This window comes from Lissotriton helveticus, chromosome 11 (assembly GCF_964261635.1).
Source record: "Lissotriton helveticus chromosome 11, aLisHel1.1, whole genome shotgun sequence".
Lineage (NCBI taxonomy): Eukaryota > Metazoa > Chordata > Amphibia > Caudata > Salamandridae > Lissotriton > Lissotriton helveticus.
Window position 1 is genome coordinate 804,853,505 of NC_136072.1, and position 19,051 is coordinate 804,872,555.

At 41.6% G+C, this 19,051-nt stretch overlaps 1 protein-coding gene across 3 annotated transcripts in view; it reads left to right on the forward strand.

Moving 5' to 3' along the window:
• The first annotated feature begins 713 nt into the window (after window positions 1-713).
• The window catches only part of LOC144791980 (uncharacterized), a 426,669-nt gene continuing 408,331 nt past the window's right edge, over window positions 714-19,051 (forward strand). Inside the window, exon 1 of one of the 3 annotated variants that reach the window (XM_078666847.1) lies at window positions 714-737. The gene's annotated coding sequence lies outside the window, so the exon portion shown is untranslated. Of the gene's footprint in view, window positions 738-4,059; window positions 4,084-12,280; window positions 12,298-19,051 lie in introns of those variants that run through there. The other 2 variants (XM_078666845.1, XM_078666846.1) reach the window with 2 other exon arrangements.

Genomic DNA, 19,051 nt, shown 5'->3' on the forward strand with positions numbered 1-19,051 from the left:
TTCCCAGTTTCTTACTGATACGTTTCCTCTCTCTGCAGACGCGAAATTTAACTAACTCCTCTTTGCAAAAGAATCTCGGTTAGACATATGCCAGGCATTCATCCTGACTATCAGACCTACAACACTACACATTAATACAAGCCAGGCAGCCCAGAATTCCTGGTAGTATGTGTCACTACTCTGCCACCTATAGGAACAAAAGAAATACCGGAAATGCTCAACTCCTATTTCATACTCTTGTCTGTGACATGACACAGAATGCAACCAACCAGTCACTCAACCTGTAAGACGGACCCTACACATATGGCAATTATTTAAGGAACACGACAACACCCTTAGAACGTTCAACATGATAACGCATTTTAATGGAATGACAAACAATTGAAACGTCTTTAACTAACTTGTGAATAAGATCTCCAATTTCTACAACTGGCAGCACCTGAGAACAACATTTTCCATTGTTGATTTTAGGCTGACTTCAAATTAAAATGAATGATTTTAAAGCAGTTCTTCCAGCAGCATGGTGGCTTCTGTTTGCCATTTTGAGAGGGAAGTTAGCATTCATGCTCTTCGTTTGACAGCGGCTGCATTCCATGTGGCATTGTGATGTCATAGTGGTCGCCAGGGACTCCCTGGTGACATTCAATTGAGGTTCCAGTCTCATCTCCTTCAAAGATGGCACTAAACGAACACGGAGACAACCTGCTCTAACGTGAAGATGAGGATGAATATTACAGGTAAGGAACTTTTCTTTCCCCAGTGTTCTATGATTTCCTGTTCCGCCTCTCAGTTGTCAGTTGAAGTTTCACTTTGTCCAGTTGCCTTAAACTAAACAAACCTCCGTCCGTCTTGACCTATGACTTCTTGCTGCCTGTGCCAATGCGGGCCGCTCTCCTACATGACTTCTCCCAGGTAAGAAGTGAGACTCAGAAATATTGATTGATTTTTCGTATATATTTTTTAGCTTTCTCCCCCTTTATGCATCATCGACAACAATACAAGTTAATAGGCAGGTACAGCTCTCCCTCTTTCTGTCTCCTCGAATGGCCTAAATATGTTGGCATGTGTGTATCTTCCTGAGGCCCAGGCTAGAGTGTTCCCCCTTGAATGACTCTGTCCTCCTGTGTGTTAATTATTTCCTGATCCCCCTTATGTTGTCTTGTTCCCTTCTGTGAGGTCTTTACTTGGTGTCCAGGGTTACCACGGCTATTTACCACTTGCCTCCCATGGCATCCATTACACCTGTGTTCCCTTTGGCTAACCAATAGACTCCCTTCGGCTGCTTGACTCTCCAGTGGTAACGAAGTCAAGCTGTCAAGGCTACTCTAGGGACTGCTCCAGGATTGAAACTCAATTATAGCATGATACAGCATATGCCAAGCAGTAAATTCAACGTCCAAGCAGTGCAGTAACTTCGAAGGAGAAGAACAAGAACATGGCTATTACATTTTTTAAAAACAGCTACAATTAAGATACAAAACATGCCCAGAATGTGGTAGCACCTTCTGCCGTAGAGGTACGAGCCCAAGCTTCTTTCACTGTTTACTTGTTACTCTTAATTTGTTACATGCCATTGAGCCTTCTGGGCAATGTTACTGTGGCAGTGCTTGGGTGCTCTTAGAAACCTTTTGGCCTCATCTGGTTTATTACAATATTTCTAAACAGATTTAAGTCATTGGGTAAGAGGTCCCAAACATTCCTAAAAAATAGAACAGCCAAAAATCTTGTATTCCAAAACACCAACACCTAAACAAGAAGAGTTCTATCCAAGTAAAATAAAGTAACGAATTAAGGTTTCAAGAGTTGCTGGTATCCAGATTAGTAGGTACACTAGGTATCTGGCAGTGGACGTTAAATGGGGACATCAGTTCTACCAGCGACCACTTAAGGAGTTAATTGGCCTCAAAGTTAATACAGTGGGGTCAGATCTAGTAGAAGTGAGCCAGCACTATAGGTGCAGGCAAGATTTTCCCGTGACGAACACACACGTTAAATCACAAACAAGAGAGGTGGAGGATAGGCTCCTGTACGTCCCTCCAAAGTACCAAGTACAACATACAAAGGTACGGGGCTCACCAAAGTACAAAAAAGCAGACGATCACAAGGAACACAACTTCCTAAACTACAGGGAGGCGTGCATCACTTCCACCCAAACGGCACAGCATGATTTCTGTCATGTCCAGTGGGAAAGCCATCCTTTATGGAAGAGGATGCCTTACACACATAATAGTGTCATGCTTCATCATCAGCATCCTCTCCCCACCCTGGTAAGATGCCAGGGCGGACTAAACCTCCTTGAAGACTTGGCAGAAGGAGGGAGTTCTTAAATAAAAATAGTGGACAAATACAGGATCCAAAAATCTAAAAATTCCCTAGAGTTCCTCACTTCTCACCTTTATTAGTGAGGACTCTATGTATATCTAAAAACACAATACCAGGCGGGTAGCTAGAGAACAATAGCTCAGACCTGTCTCATACTAACTAGCCAACATGTTTCTGCCCACAATAACCAGCCTATCTGGTTTGGGACACACATATGGCACTGGGGGATCACAGTGGATCCATAAATGTGATCACTCCCACATTGGAAGTGGTAAATGTTACAACCACAACTTCAATTTGCAATATCCCTGGAACCAGATGAGTTAGAAGTATAGTTCGGTTATTGCTGGGATCAGAATAACTGGGTTTAGCCAAAGGGACACACCATCTGTGACATTGGTGAAAAGGAAAGACATCTGAGCCATATAGTTCAAATTGTTGTAATTGTTGAGATCAGAATAACTGGATGTAGCCAAAGGGACACACCATTGGTGACATGGGTGAAAAGGAAAGACATCTGACAATAGAACAGATATGGGTAACTGAAGGGTCCAGACATGGCATTGATGGTGTAGGCGCCCCACAGATGAAAGTAAGAACAGTTCTCTGCAGCTTTGTGGCCAAGATGATGATCATTAGGTTAGCGACTGAGCACATTTATTAAGTGTCCACCACCTCAAAAGGCTTCTTGGTGCTGAAGTTGTTTTAATGATTTTAGCCACATTGGAAGCAAGGATCCCCTGGTTCCTGGGAGACTTGGTTTAGTTAGTCTGTGCAGAGGTCTTCACTCTTAGCTGCACTCTTCTAGTCCGTCACGCCGCAACAAGGTGTTGTGGTACTTTTTGATTATTCGGGTCACACCTGACCGACTTTATAAGCCCCAAAAGAAACTGCAACTTTTTCAGAGAAAAGAAATAGTGGCAGGTGTCTCTCTCCCCTCCAGCTGAGTTATGCTCTCAACTGCAGTTGATATGTTGGCCCCCAACCTCAAAGGTTGGACAAACATAAGTATTGGTATTTTATAGTTATGGATTATTTATTATACTCTATTCTTCTGCATATCACATGAGTAAGAATGACTGAAAAATTATAAACACCTCAGAAAGAAATGATGCAAGAGGGCAAAGGTTAGAGATTACCCAATTATATTTAATCACTGAAGAGGTGCTGATTAAAAGAAAAATCTGAGGCAGCTTTGGATAACAAAAGTGGATTCTTCTTTTTTTGATAAAATGAGCCCACATCCTGTCGTTCCTTCCTCCAGTCGATACCAACTCTAACTGAAGAAAGTGAAGCCGGCAACGTGGAGAAGGAACACAGAACCCTGAGCCCATAACAACTGTAAATATTGCGTTACATTACAGGCTAACTGGCAGGAGCCTGCAAGCTTGGAGTAGAACTAGTAGACAGACTTAACATTCCATTACTACATCATCTCCCTCCTTATAAAACAATAAACAAGAAGTGAACTAGAGAGATATTGCAAAAAATAAAGTAGTTTAGCTCATATAAAAATCTTTAACCTTGCGGGTTAAGATGCATTGTCCAATAGCCTTCCAGAAACCACTGTATCACATTGCTTGCTTTCAAGATAAGTATCTGAGTCAAGTCCAGCTTCACACAAATTGGAGCTGGACTCCATACACTCAGGAAACCTTTGTTGTGTCATTGTAGACTGAGCCAACTCATGTAAATTGTTTTCAGATGAGTGATCAGGAGTGCCATATTGAGTGGACCCAGAATGACCAGCTTGCACAACAAGTGAGTCAATTTTATGCAAAACAAATGGAATTGCCTCTATATCTTAAGCTATGTCAATATTCCCTCTGTATTTGCTTATTAAGTTGACTTTTTGAGAGGTACGGTTTACCACAACCCTCTTACTCCACCACCCCTTTCCTTGAATTTTGATTGAACCTTAGCCACTCTAGTTACCTTCATAGGGACAGAAAATGTTGTCTCACCTTTCTTTACCCTGTGGACACTTTTTTTATATTATCCAATTACCAAGCAAAAAGTCTACAGTTTTAACTCCATGTGTATCATCATAATACTTCTTTTGCAGGGTCCGAGCTGGAGAGACTCTCACCATAGCAAGACTGTTGAAATCACATCAACAACTTTTTCTCTGGTTACAAGCTCTCTAATCCAATCAGGGCATGTTACACTTTTGGTTGATCTCTTTCTCAACATGTAAAATGGAGTTATACCGGTGATACTATCTGGAGTAATCGAGTAGGCCCAAATCTTTTGTCTCAGGAATTCCTCAACAGGTAGTTTATTCACCCCAGCTGTTTGTGCACCCTCTTTGAGGAATCTATTTACCCTCTCCACTAAACCATTAGAAGTGGGGGAATAGAGTGCCACTTGCAATTTTTTTAAGTGGTACAGGGTAATAATCTCTTTCATTAGAGTCGAGGAAAAGTGAGTACCATTGTCTGTAACTAATTACCTCAGTGGACCTTCTATGTCAAATATTCTCTGTAAAGATCTGATGACATTAGTTGTTGAAGCAGCTGCTACAAAGTAAAAATATACCGATTTTGAGAAATAGTTAATAAGGACTATCAAAAACTTTTGATCTGATGGAAGAATCTCAAACAACCAAGCAAAATACAAAGTGACTTTGGACCAGACATCTTCTGGCAGTGGGACTGTGTAAAGTGATGTAGGGACAGTTGGCCAATGCCTGTTGGACAACAAAGTGCTACATTCGTAAACCCAGTTGGAGACTTGAGTGTCCAAGATGGCCACCAGAAAAACTATTTTAGATTTGTGCATTTGCTGCTACACCTAAGTGCCCATAATGTGCTGTCTCAATAAGTTTATCTCTTAGGGCCGAATGAAGAATGCATACATCATTCCTAATAAGAACCCTGCCGACCACCAACAACTCTTCTTGGATCTGAACAAAAGATTTTAGAGGTGAAGAAAGAGATCTTTCCCCGGGCCAGCCTTTTGACATAAAGTCTTTAACCAACAACAACACATCATCTTTACTCAAGTCATTGTGGTATATTGTCATTGTGTCCTCGTGCTGCACCCAGCACGAGGGCACATTTCTTATGTATTTATTTAATAGGGTTCTATATTCTTGTGGCTCCATTCGATTCCAGTACTCTCGACAACGAAAGTCAGTTGCCTGGAGTCCTGGAGTTGAGCGGCAGCCTTCACCTGTGGGTGTCTACTTTTACCTACAATAAAGAAGATTACTTACAATAATACTTTCTCCGTGAAGTCTTCATCATTCTTACTACATTTGGTGAGAACGGGTCCAGAACCTCCTCAAGACACACACCTGAAAAATCCTCGGCAAATCCTCATTCTCTGCCGGCTCAACAAACGACAGACAGCCTACTTCCACTTCAACCTTGGGAGTCGCAAGATACCTGTGAGGTTGTCGGCTGTCCCATTTCTACCGGGTATATTGAATACTTTATAATCGACATCCTCAACGGATCAAGATCGTTCCCAGAATTCCAGGCAGACATCGTCATCCAGGCCGTGAGTACCCCAGCCTGCGCAACTTAGAACTCTACACGCAAGCCATTCCAGCAGCCTGCACAGCCTAGAGCGTTAAACGCACGTCATCAGAGACGTGAGTTCAGTGAAACTCACACAGACGTCCACGGTGATTATGATTTCATCACGCATACGTCGGGCGGCCATTTTCTAGGTTGCCTAGTTACACAATTTTACACGGAGACAGCTTTCTTTCAGATATTTTACTTCTCGCTTCTTGGAGTAGTTTATATCGACGCTAGAAATACCAATTTTTCTGATTTCTTCAACCATTTCTTCAAGCATACATCTACAAAGGTATGATTTTATCGGTGACAGGCACACCATTGCCTGCACTTCCTTTTATTAATTAACAATTTAATCAACACATACATGTGATTTCTTCGAAATTTTCATACATTCATACAGTCTAACGTGTTATTGTTGTTACTTTAATTATTTATTTAACAATCATTTTTCAATTTTTCACAAACTGAAGAATCAACTTGATTTCTAATGGCTTCTTCACAACAGTTTGCGCAACCTCCACCTTTTCTTCAGCTTCCTGGCAAACCAGCTATACCATGGCGTCAATGGGTTAGAGCCTTTGCCAATCATATCGTTGCAATTGATGCCGTAAAATTTACCCCTGAAAGAAAAGTCGCTATATTATATGGCTGTTTAGGAGTTGCTGCGCAGAATGTTTTTGAAAATCTTCCAAGATCTCCTATTCCCACTGGTGATGCAGGTGATCATTGGGATGAATATAAAGAAGCTTTGTCTCGCCTTGCAAGGCATTATGTTGAAGAACCAAATGAGATGCTTGAAAGACATAATTTCTTTAGAGGAAACAGCGTGAAGATGAATCCATTGAGGAATATATTGCGCAATTGAGAATTTTGGCTTCGACATGTGAGTTTGAGTCAAATCCTGACATATATATCCGGGATCAATTCGTTTTTTCTTGCTATTCAAAGAAAATTCAGCAACGCTTATTGAGTTGTAAAAAACCCACACTTCAAGAAACCATTGACATTGCAAAGAGCATTGAGAGATCTATAACAACATCTAACGCCCTTCAGAAGGACCAACCTTGCATTCCTTTTCAATCTGCTTCTCATGATAATTCCAATTCTATTAATGTTGTTAATGTTAACAGATCTTTTAAGCAAATGCCCAGGAGACCTAACCCCTTTTGTTACAGGTGCGGTTCAAAGTCTCATCTTGGTCACAGTCCCACTTGTCCTGCACTTGGCAAAAGATGTGTTTTATGCAAAAAAATAGGACATTTTCAGGGTCTATGTCGATCTGTTAAAAAACCTTTCAGACCTTCTGTTAACAACATCGAATGTCCTGAAATTGATGATTGCATAGATGAATTCCAAGACATGGTTGTTTCTATTCAGTGCAATTATATCCACGCACCAAAATTAGTTAAAGGTCCATTCTGCACTGCACTTTTTGGTAATATAGAAATTCTAGTAATGGCAGATTCTGGATCTCCAATAACTATTTTGTCTGACGTGGTGTTTCATGAGAAATGGAACAGCTCCATTTCTTTAATTAAATCTGATGTCAGTCCTAAGGCGTTCGGTGAATTTGACATTGACATGCTTGGGTATTTCAACTACAGATTAGAATGCTTGGGGAGATCAATTATTACTAAGATTTATGTTGCTATCAAAGGTCGCAATATAGTTGGGTGGCAAGATCTCGCCAAGATGGGTCTTTATTTGGTGCCTGGTTCTGATAACCCGATAAGAGTTGGTGATCCTCCTGAGGATTATTCTCCTGCTCCATCTTTTGTTTCTGAATGTCTCGTTGTCAATGATCACGAGTCTGATATTAAACAAATTTTAGATAAATTTCCAAAGGTATTTTCTAATCAACCAGGTACTGTAAAAGGTTTTCAACATGAGATCAAATTGAAAGCATGTGCTCAACCCATAGTTCATAAAGTTCGTCCAGTCCCTATTAGCGCGAGGGATGAACTTAAATCTGTTCTCACTTCACTTAAAAATGATGGCATCATTGCATCATCAGACTCATCTGAATGGGTTTCGCCCATCGTTATCGTACGGAAAAAAAATGCCGAGGTCAGGTTATGTGCCGATTTACGCACATTAAACAAAAATATTTTAGTTGACTGCCATCCCCTTCCCAAAATTCAAGATCTTCTTGCCAATTTGGGTGGTGCAAAATATTTTTCTTTAATCGATTTACGTTCGGCATACCATCAAGTTCCTCCCACCAAGGCCTCCCAAGATCTTACCACATTTATTAACCCATTTGGAGTCTTCAAATACTTAAAACTTCCTTTTGGCCTGGCTTCTGCAGCCAGTGTCTTTCAAAAGATAATGGATCATCTTTGTCAGTCCATGTCTGGTGTGCAGGCCTATCAGGATGACATTTTGTTTTTTTCTCCTGATTGGGAATCTCATTTATCACATCTGACTTCTGTTTTGAGTAAGCTCAACAACTCGGGTATGACAGTCAGAGCTGATAAATGTGAATTTGGTTCTCAATCTTTAGAATACTTAGGTCATACTTTGACTTCTGAAGGCATAAAACCCAAGTCCTCTCTTATTGAGGTTATTTCTCATGCCTCTCCTCCAAAAGACAAAGATGCCCTTCGCTCTTTTCTTGGTTTGGCGGAGTATTATGCCTGTTTTGTAAAAGGCTATGCCCTAATTGTAGAACCACTTTGTTCCCTGTTACGCAAAGGTTCAAAATTTGAATGATCAGATGAGGTTGAAACATCTTTTGTTCAAATTAAAAACATGATTGTTGAAGCACCTGCTTTACAACCTTTTCAAGATTCTGCAAGATGTTTTTAGGTCTCGCCTGTCGATGCGCATGCGCATCGAGCTTGCGAGCCTATTGCGGCTTAACCACGCTTTAACTAACAAGCAAGGAATCGTGGCGATTCCTTGCAGTGCCCGTGACTTTTAAGCTTAATGCGCATGTGCATTGAGCTTAAAAGCGCGTGCACATCAGTTCCCTCAGCCGCAATCGCCGTCTGTTCCCTCAGCCGCATTCCTCTGACACCTTTTGAAGTGAAGCTTAGCTTCACTTCAAAGGCCCCAGCTTCTTCACACCCACATGCCGCTCTCCCCGCTCCGCCCCGTCCCCTGCCCGCCGTGTGCATTTCTCCTCCACCCCCTCCCCACAGCAATGCCCTCCGTCTTGTTTTTTTTATTTTAACTTTCAGCGCAAGGATCCCGCTTGTTCTTTATTTATTAAACACACGCTTCGCTCTTTCTCTTCTGCTTCTTCCACTCGCAATCTGCTTTTTATATTTTTTCCTTCTTTCCTCGCCCACTCTTTCCATTTTACTTCAGCTTTTTCCATTTTTTTTGCCCCTCTGACTCACACCCGATCTCCCGCCTTCTTTTCCGTCTTATTATAGCCTCTATGTGCTCTCACCTCAAACAATTCTACCCTTCACTGCGACACTCCCGCCATTTCACCCCTTCTTTACTCATTCACACTCAATTTCCCGTCTTTTCCCCTTTCCTCTCATTTCTTTTTTTCCTCACACTTCGTCCTATCTATATTTACCCATCTCCAGCCCTACTCTTCTCCATCTTCTTGCTCACGTTGCCCCTACAAACTTTTCTTCCTTTGCACTCGGTTTTCCTGCCCATGTCTTACACGCTCCCCCAGAGTCTCTTCTCGTCGCTGGCAGCCTCACCTTCTTTCTTCACCCTTCCTTCTCACTCACGTTAGCCCTACAAACTTTTCTTCACACGCACTCGGTTTACCTGCCCATGTCTTACACGCTGCCCCCAGAGTCTCTCCTCGTCGCTGGCAGCCTCACCTTCTTTCTTCACCCCTTCTTTTCTTCTTATCTCTCTTTTACACGCTTCTGCTTATCTTTTCATCTTTCACCTCCCATCTCCACGACACTCCCGCCATTTCACCCCTTCTTCACTCATTCACACTCAATTTCCCGTCTTTTCCCGAGACCGGAACTGTCTGGGGAAATCTGGGACGTCTGGTCACCCCATCAATACAGCATTTCATAACAATCAATAAATAAATACCCAGCCTGTGCTTTTCGCGACCTCTTGTGGACACTACGTTTAGAATGTGTGCAATATAATAAATAACAATTGTGAGTGACTGACTAGACAGTTGCTCCAGATACACAATATTGCTTGTACATACAGTGAACATGACACACTGACTTTCCTTGGCGCACTCATGCCGATGTTGTCAGGACATTGCAGGTGGGGTCAAGTTAATGTTTAAAAACCATTACTTTGGGCCGCTTCCGTGTACTGCATGAGCAGTCCCTGTAACTTCTGCAGGCCAGCTGCTGCTGAGACGCTGACACTCTCCCGCTTTCTGCTTGGCGCCACCAGCCCTTCCTCCCCTCCTCCCCCCCTCCTTCCAAGGACGACCACCGTCTCACACCCCATCCCCATATGCTCCTTCCCTCCCACTCGCTGGCTCCCCCTCCCCCCCCCCCACCAGGCTCTCAATGCTTGTTTTAAACCAAGGCAGCGGGGGCTCTTCAGCGTGTCCGACTCAACATTTATCCAGTGACTCAACAAAACAACATTTAATCAAGAAAACTGCACTCAAATCATCGTAGGTTCCCAGCTTGACAAAATGTGTGATCGTTGTCAAATGACTTTGCTTCACCGTGCATCGGTTTACTCGAGAGTCGAATCCGAGACCTCTTGTGGACACTACGTTTAGAATGTGTGCAATATAATAAATAACACCCACCAGGCTCTCAATGCTTGTTTTAAACCAAGGCAGCGGGGGCTCTTCAGCGTCTCCTTTGCCTAAAACTCACATGGTCGCTCTTGGATTTATTTTTATTGGCCATTAACTCTGTGGTTTGCGCACTCTGTCAATTTTTTACAAACAATTTTTTATATTCTCCCACTGGGCAAAGTAACATTTGCTGTGGGCTTAAAAATATCAGCATTCGTTAATCACTCGTGCATGGCTTACTTTTTTTGGTATCACTTGTTCTCTCTCTCTCTCTCTCTCTCTCCCTCCCATAACTCTCTCTCTCTCTCTCTCCCATAACTCTCTCTCTCTCTCTCTCCCTTCTCTCTCTTTCTCTTTCTCTCTCTCGCTCTCTCCCCCTTCTCTTTCTTTCTCTCTCTCTCTCCCTCCCATAACTCTCTCTCTCTCTCTCTCCCTTCTCTCTCTTTCTCTCTCTCTCTCTCTCCCTCCCTCCCTTAACTCTCTCTCTCTCTTTCGCTTCCCTTCATTTACTCGCACACGCAATGCCACTCGCACACGCAACGCCACTCGCACACGCAACGCCACTCGCACACGCAACGCCACTCGCACACGCAACGCCACTCGCACACGCAACGCCACTCGCACGCGCAACGCCACTCGCACACGCAACGCCACTCACACACGCAACGCCACTCGCACACGCAACGCCACTCGCCCACGCAACGCCACTCGCCCACGCAACGCCACTCGCCCACGCAACGCCACTCGCCCACGCAACGCCACTCGCCCACGCAACGCCACTCATCCACGCAACGCCACTCATCCATGCAACGCCACTCATCCATTTGCAAAACGGAAAATGTTAAACTCTTCTATTGCGAGACCTATTGCATTTTCAATGCTTGTTTAATGGTTGATGCTAGTCTGACTGGCTTAGGTGCTGTGTTAGGACAGTGGGTTTCAGGGCGAGAACACACAATTGCTTTTTCTTCCAGGAAACTTAAAGATTCAGAAACACACTATAGCACTATTGAGCGAGAGTCCTTGGCTTGTGTATGGGCCATTGAAAAATTCAAAAACTATATATGGGGACGTGAATTTGATTTATTCACTGACCATAAGCCTCTTACTCAGCTTCTTAATGGAGATGGTCTGGGGAAAGCCTCGTCAAGACTTGTCAGGCTTTTGTCAAAGTTACATGAGTTTCACTTTAATATTAAACACATATCTGGAGGTAAAAAATTTCGAGCTGACTGTTTATCTCGCATGGCACTTAATGATTCATCTGATTTTGAGGAAATTGGTGATGTAGAGTGTGTAGTCGCCACTCTTGATGCTACAAAGTTGTGTCCCTGTATTTCAGAAGAGTCTTGGTCTAAAGCATATGATAATGATCATAACTTAAAACTAGTAGCACAATATATTTCTAAAGGTTGGCCAGAGAATAGGAAACTGTCTAATGAATTAAAAGCATTTGCCATGATCTCTTCTGAGCTATCATTGGTAAACAATTTGATAATGAGACATGATGTTTTTGTTCCTCCTTCAGATATCAGGCTTGATATCATTAAATTCGCACATCAAGGTCATCTAGGTATTACAAAAACGTCTCAACTTATCAAATCTCATTACTGGTGGCCTTCCATTGAGTCTCAAGTAAAGTTTTTTATAGATACTTGCAATGAATGTTTACTTTCGGATAAGAAATGGAAACTCATGAATACTCCTCTTCATTCTGTTCCTTTTCCAGATAAACCATGGGAAAAGGTCAGTATAGATTTTTCTGGTCCATTTGAAGTACTTTCTCATGAAATGAAGTATGTCATTTTGTTGATTGACTATCACTCAAAGTGGGTGTATCACATGTTTTGTGACTCACCAACTTCTGCCAATGCTATAAAATTTTTGAAAAATTTGTTTATGATTGTAGGTTGCCCATCTATTGTAGTTGCAGATAATGGTTCTCATTTTATCTCTGAGAAATGTACTTCATTTTTGATTGAACATGATGTCGTTCATTTTAAAGTTGCTCTTTACTCACCCACTTCCAATGGTTTGGTAGAGCATGCTAATAGACTTGTCAAAGACGCTGTTCAGACAGCTATTTCTTCTCATCGTGACGTTAAAGATTTTCTTGAGGATAAGTTTTGGTCATATAATATCTCTCCTCATAGTACCACTGGAGTGTCTCCTTTTTCTTTGTTAAGAAGTAGGAATGTTCATACCAAGTTGTGTCCCAAGTGGTTATCCCAAAAGAATGTCAAAGTTAATCTTAATGGCAGAGTATCAGAAAGTAATAAGTGTCACGACATTGATTTGTCAAATAGAATTTTGCAAAAACAGAATGTCATGAGAAACAAACATGATTTAGGAAAATGTTTCAGTACAGTTGATTTAAAAATTGGTGATTGGGTTCTTATTAGAAACCCAAAGAGAGTTTCAAATGGTCTTTCCAAGTTCTCCACTCCTGTTCAAGTAACATCTGTCAGGAAAGCATCCGCTTTACTTGGCAGTAGAGGGTGGTGGAACAAGAGAGCGTTAGTTCACTTGACTAATTCTCAAGCACGCTCTTTGCTAAATTTGTCGAAGAACAATTTGATCAATGTGAATGGTCTTTTTGGTTAGATGTACCTATTTCTGACAATTCCTCTACATTGTGTTATTTTTCCGATCAGTCAGATCCTCAGACAGTTTCTTCTTCACCTTCCATTTCTTCTGAAGTTGGTGAGGAAGTTCTTCATCAAACTACTGGATCATCTGTTCGATGTAGAAAGTTACCTGTCAGATTTAATGATTATGTTTTGGGTTGAAATTTAATTAATTTTCTTGTTCTTTGTTTCCAATTTTATTTTGAATGTCTTATTTCTAAAATATTGTGAAGAGGGAGAAGTTGTGGTATATTGCCATTGTGTCCTCGTGCTGCACCCAGCACGAGAGCACATTTCTTATGTATTTATTTAATAGGGTTCTATATTCTTGTGGCTCCGTTCGATTCCAGTACTCTCGACAACGAAAGTCAGTTGCCTGGAGTCCTGGAGTTGAGCGGCAGCCTTCACCTGTGGGTGTCTACTTTTACCTACAATAAAGAAGATTACTTACAATAATACTTTCTCCGTGAGGTCTTCATCATTCTTACTACAGTCATCAATCCAGACAATCTTGGAAATGACACCAGAAGACGATTCCAATGCATCATCCAAAGTAGCTACAACACACTCAGCATCATTTTCAATTTCTCTATCATGAACATCACTTAAAGGTAACCTGGAGAGGCAATCAGCTCTGACATTTTTGCCTCCAGGAATGTGTGCAATGGTAAAATTGTACTCCTGAAGATGTGATAAGAGTCTCACTAGTATAGCCAATGCTTTGCCTGAACCCTTCCCATTTAGCATGTGAAGTAGTGGCTTATGATCTGTGTAGAGTGTAAAATGTGTGCCCCAGAAGAAGGTTTTAAACTTTTCTATTGCCCAGGAACTGGCTAGGGCCTCCCTCTCTATTGTGCTATAGGCCTTCTCAGAACGTAGCAGCAGACGTGAAGCTAAAGCAGTCATACGTTCATTTCCCTAAACATTCTGAGTTAACACTGCGCCCAACCCTAGCGACTTGCATCAACCATCAGTATTCATTCAGACCCAGACTTCTGAAAAACAAGAGCTGGGGCTTGAACAATCAAATTCTTGATAGGCTCAAAACCTTAAGCAGCTGATTTATCACAAATTAATTTCTCTCCTTTTTTAAAATAGATTGCACAAAGATTGGACAAAAAATGCATATTCTTGAATGAAACGTGAATAATACTCACTCATTCCAATGAATGATTTCAATCCATCTTTGTCTTTCAGAGGAAGTGCCTCCCTTATTGGCTTTACTAAGGAAAATGTTGGTTTTATATCATCCAGGGATACATGATGTCCTAGGTAATTCAAGTATTGTACTAACATATAACACAAATTTCAAGGTGATGTCAACTTCTTTAAAACCATAGAGAACCATAAACAAAATCCTATTGTACTCGTCAATTGACTTTGTAAATACAAGACATCATCCTGGTATGCCTGTGTACCAGTTATACCCAACAGTATGATATCCATAAGCTTCTGGAAGACACTTGCTGGAGATACTAGACTGAACGAAAGTCTCAGAAGTTTGTAAGCCACAAATGGGATAACAAATGGTGTCAAGACTTCAGAGTCTGCAGCAAGTGTAACCTGGTGGCATGCTGAGCGTAAATCTAACAATGAAAATATTTTGGCATCACACAGATTAGCTAATAGGTTTTGAATTCTGGGGAGCGGATGATGATCTACCATAATATCACTATTAAGGGTGCGTAAGTGGGCACATACGCATATATCACCTCCCTTTTTTCGAACTATCACAATGGGGCTCACCCACTCAGATGAGTTTGTGGGAGCAATCATTTTTTCTTTGACTAACTTATCCAGAAACATCTTAAGTTCTGCCCTCACTGAAAGGGGGAAAGGTCTGGGCTTGTGCCCAATGGGTCCTGTATGTGTCTTTAATTTTATCTTGTGCTCGAAACACTGAATTGTACCTATCTTGGAAGGAAAATATTCTGGATAACACTTTGTAATCTATTTAATGCCTTCTGATGAGTCTACAATAGTAGCCACACGTAGGATTGACTATTGTTGGATTATCAGCACCAGGGACCAACATTAGATCTAATTGTGCTAAGTGCTGCCAGCCAATGATAAGTTTACCGCATAAAGCGGCATGTTTTAATTTTTCTCCCAAGACACTCTAATTGTACAAGAAAAAATCCCAACATGGTAATGTCTTGTTCCCCATAGGCTTTAGGAGTCACATCTGTAGGAAACAAAGTTTTTGAATCAGACAAGTATTGTGTGTACAAAGTATCTGAAACAATTGGGTTGGGGGCCCCAAAACCAGCCATCATCTGCTGCCTGATACCCTCAACAAGTGCCTCTCATAGCGAACCTTTGACTGGTTTGAAGTTATTATTAACAGTATCTAAAGTGAGTACCAGTTTTGATAAATCATTAGTAACATGAGAGTGTGATACCTCTGTATCGACTGCAAGAACTTATGCATTGCCTTTACCTCTGCATACTCTTAGAACGTGTATGACCTTGTGACACTTGTTACATCTTTTACCTTGAGCAGGTCAGGCGGGAGAATTACTCATATGAAACTTTGAGCCACAACTAGAACAAAAACTTTCTCCTTTATTTAGAACAGTCCTAGCATTAGTCTCTTTATAGGATAAAACATTTTCTGTGTCAGCATCCTGAACTGCATTAACAGTATGAGAAGCAAAATCAGTATCCATTTGTTTGCTAGAAATAATTGATCTTTCAATAGATTTTGCCGAATCTTTAACCTCCCTAGGGGTTGGATCTCTGCAAATTAGGAGTCGTTCCTGGATCTTTTAGAAGTTGCAGCCAAAGACAAACTGATCCCTTATACTAATAGCTAGAGTGGATCCAAAATTTCAAATTGTAGTACTAATGTGAAGTGCAGAAACAAAGGCTTCTACAGTTCCTTCCCGAGTGGGGTTTCTTTCGAAAAAATTAAAACGTTCCAAAAGTAAATTGGGCTTCTGTGAATTTTGTCCCAAGTCTTGCAATGTTTTCTGTGTACTCATTTCAATCTTCAGATTCCTGTGAGGATAATATTTTAGGCAAATTTTAAAACACTTTTTGACCTTTAGTTCCCAAATTGTTAAAAAGGATTGCTGCTTCCCTATTAGGGGGAACATTTGTCTGCCTCCATAGACACCAAATAGCTTTCAAATGCCTTAAACCACTGTTTCAAAGTTAATTGTGGATTCTTCTTTATTCCAATAAAAGGAGCCCACGTCCTGTAGTTCCTTCCTCCAGTGGATCTCAACTCCAACTGGAGAAAGTGAAGCTGGCAACATGGAGACGGAACACAGAACCTTGAGCCCATAACAAGTGGCAGGAGCCTGCACGCCTGGAGTAGAATTAATAGACAGACTAAACATTCCATCACTACAATTACATATCCCAGTCTAATCCATACCTACGCTATAACTAGTTGATTAATATAGTTGTTGCATTAGTTTACTTAAACCAAGTCATGTAAAGCCCCTTTCATTCCTTTTATGGCATCTGGTCTGAAGTTGGAACTTGTAATTTGGCATTTCTTCAGCAACCGGCCCAGTGTGTGTAACCCCATGCCTACCACTCGTATCGCAGATACCTTTTCTTGTATATGATGCCTTATGGAGCGAGGAGGGGTTAGTTTGAGCACACCTCCTGTGTGTTTTTAATAGAGAAAACTGAACAATACATTCATGCAGATTATAGGAATAACACAAACATCTGCTGCTATAATATCTCCTCTCCTTTCTGGAACTTACAAGGTCATTTCTCCTCCCACATTTCAGGTACTGTATTTAGTAAAAAGCTTCAAAGAAGAGGAACAACCTTTTCTGGCTGGTTAACATGAGTCTTAGAACACATAACAAATGAGCACAGATTTGTTTTAGCCTACATTACCAATACTGGCTGTTAGAAATAACCAGTCCTGTTTTCTGGGCATTATGCTCCCTTGACACACTCCAATGAATTCAGTGCATGAACAGTGACCATGTTAGCATACGGCAAGGCCTGGGTTGTATGAAAAAGTTTGGCAACACATTGAAAAGCCATGCTACACATACCAAAGGATCCCCTCGCAGTCCCAGCCTTATTCCCAGCCTCAAAGAACAACTGCTGTCGGCAAAGTTTCTGTGCCAGAAAAACATCTATCCCAACAACCAAGGGCATCTTTAGGATTTTCTGGGCCCTGGGTCAAATGTATTTTGGGGGCTCCTGTTCGGAACAGCTTTGGATTTAAGATCCAATTTCAACTCTTTCATGCCCTCTTTGGCCAGATCACTGACATTGCACAGGCACACTCATCCAAATTCTAGCATTGCTTACATCTAATATTCATGGATAGTGGCGTGTTTTCAATATTGTAACACAACATCACCCCACTAATGTCACTCCAAATGATCTCTGTGACACCCGCCCATTTTTCATATGTCAGGTCCTTTTTTGACCTAAAACTAACTTTTTGGGGGGATGTAGCATGAAACATAAACACAACATTTCTCTGCAAAATGTCTGTAATAGACTCACACATCCACCACATTAAAAATAAATTAAAGGGAAACAGTATTTGAAACAATCTGTTTAAAAATTATTCAGGATAATCAGGCCAAGCCACACTGTTAGACAGAGCTAGCTCTACCAGGGGCCCCGTGAAAGGCTAGTACCCTGGTCCAGAGCCCACTTTGCCAATGCCTTAAAATGCCTCTGCCGACAACAATTTGAAGGGATTCCTCAAAGACAGATGAAGTATGAGTTAGAGCAGCATTTTTTCTCCTTTGGCCTTTAGCCTTAGTATATGGTCAGGAAGACTTTGTTCGAAGAAAAGCTTGAGGCATGGCTTGATCTGACCCAATGTAATCAGCCTTGCTCAAAATGTTTTATCAAATCATATAGTGAAGAAAGAATCCCTGACAGTTGTGTTAGGGGAAGACATGACAAATCCCCCCCGCCCAATTTTCAATAGGATTAAACTATATTCTATGCAGCGATGAACTACAAGCAGCTCTGTGGTAATCATATGCCACGTATAAATAAATCACATTTGTGTCTCTTTCCATATAAAACAATTTGCTGGGTACACGGGGAGCCCACTGGTCTGCAATCAGGAATACATGTTCCAAACCTTTCTCAAATTAAGCCACACACCAGTCTAAGATCACATGAATAGTAATCCTTAGAAATTCCTGGAAGTTGTTACTTCAGTCCAGATCAATGCTTTACACAATTGTATGTTTTTTAATTTCCAGCTGCCAACCAGCCGTGGCCCGTGCAGGTAAGAGCGGTGGGGCCGGGTGGGGGATTTTGACAGGTGACGATGAGGGAAAATGAATTATTTATTAAATTTTCCCTCATTGTCGCCGTTCAAATCCGCCCCCAACCCGGACCCACCACTCTTACCTGCATGGGCCGTGGCTGCTGCCAACATAGGTTTCTTCAAAACGGGTAGGTGCATATTGGCTTCCTCAGGGGTAATAATCAGGAAATACAGAACTTTCTGTAAGCCACATACCCAAGTAGATGGGAGCATCTGGGGGGAGGAGGAGTAGCCTCATGGACCAGGGAATTAAAAAAAAATTTGGGTACAGGCAAGCTGTGAGAGTACCACTCCTCTTGCCTGATAATCAGGAGCAAGTTGGAGTAGGGGCTATGGGAGAAAGGACATTACACCACCGCCCTACTGAGGGCTTAAAGTGTGATTTTCATTTTTTTATTGGGCAAGGATAGAAAAACAAAAAATAATGACACCCCCACCCCACAACACCCTTGTAGGAAACTCGCAGGTTGTAGCAGGTCATCATTTTTTTTTCAGAAGCAAACTCCAGCATGGGAGTTTATTTTTGAAAAACTAAATTCAAGTTTGGTGAAGAGTTGTCAACACTGTCCACCAAACTATTTTACCTTGAAGGGAACCG